Genomic DNA, 1,073 nt, shown 5'->3' with positions numbered 1-1,073 from the left:
TACAGCCACACACATATACATATACATGTACATATATATAAATACATTAAATATATATATATATATTATTTCATTTCCATTTTGTATGTTGAAGTACTGAAATAACTCAAATTAAATAAAACTAAAACTTAATAAAAAAAACCTATATATAATAAAAAAACTAATAAAATTACAACATTATTACAACTGTAACTAAAACTAAAATAGATAACTAATGCAAATCAAACTACATTAGTTTATCAGTAATCCTAAAAAAATAACACTGAGCCAAACACACATGCTAAAATAAGAACAATTTACTGACACATAGTAAGAAATGGTTATAAAAAACTGAAACAGAAGTGAAACAAGTAGTAGGAATTAGCCAAAGAGGCTATTTTTCATCTGTAGACCCTTGACAGAATGTTAAAAAGCCACCCTAAAAACAAGACAGAGCATCTTGGACACATATTACAACCAACAAAAAAGAAGAGATCAAAAAGTAGAAAGCTAAACAAAAAAATAATAAATACAAATACATGATTGCACATAAAAATCTAACTAAAACATAAGTTCTGAAAACTGTTGTTATGTTTAAATGTCTCATTTTCATTAAAAAAAATCATTAAAAGAAAACAATATTTTGATTGTTTTTTATGTATATATTTAAAATGATTTTTTTAATTAAATGTTTATTTTTGTGTTTACATGCATTTATTGGCATCCATGTAAAACAGGATGACGAGTAAACTGAATAAAGGTTAAACTTTCAAAAACAAGTTACAGTAACTGCATATTGATATTCATAACAGTTGTGACTATATTCTTACAAAAATACAATTTTATATTTGATGTTTTTGTTTGCACATGTCACGTCACCTATATTTTTCTTAAAATAAGTTAAATTATAATATATTTTTATACAACATATTTAACATATATAATGTTAATACAACATTATAATGTTAATAAATATAGTGGAGGATATATTAATTTTATATTGTATAATAAGGAATGATATGCAGCGCTTCCGTTTTCAATAAATCTAATAAATCGAACCGATCGCCCAGGCGCTCTCACACACACACACACAC

This window comes from Sinocyclocheilus rhinocerous, unplaced genomic scaffold (genome assembly GCF_001515625.1).
Source record: "Sinocyclocheilus rhinocerous isolate Xijiao unplaced genomic scaffold, SAMN03320098_v1.1 scaffold834, whole genome shotgun sequence".
NCBI classification, from domain to species: Eukaryota; Metazoa; Chordata; class Actinopteri; order Cypriniformes; family Cyprinidae; genus Sinocyclocheilus; species Sinocyclocheilus rhinocerous.
Note: the sequence above shows the minus strand (reverse complement) of the source record.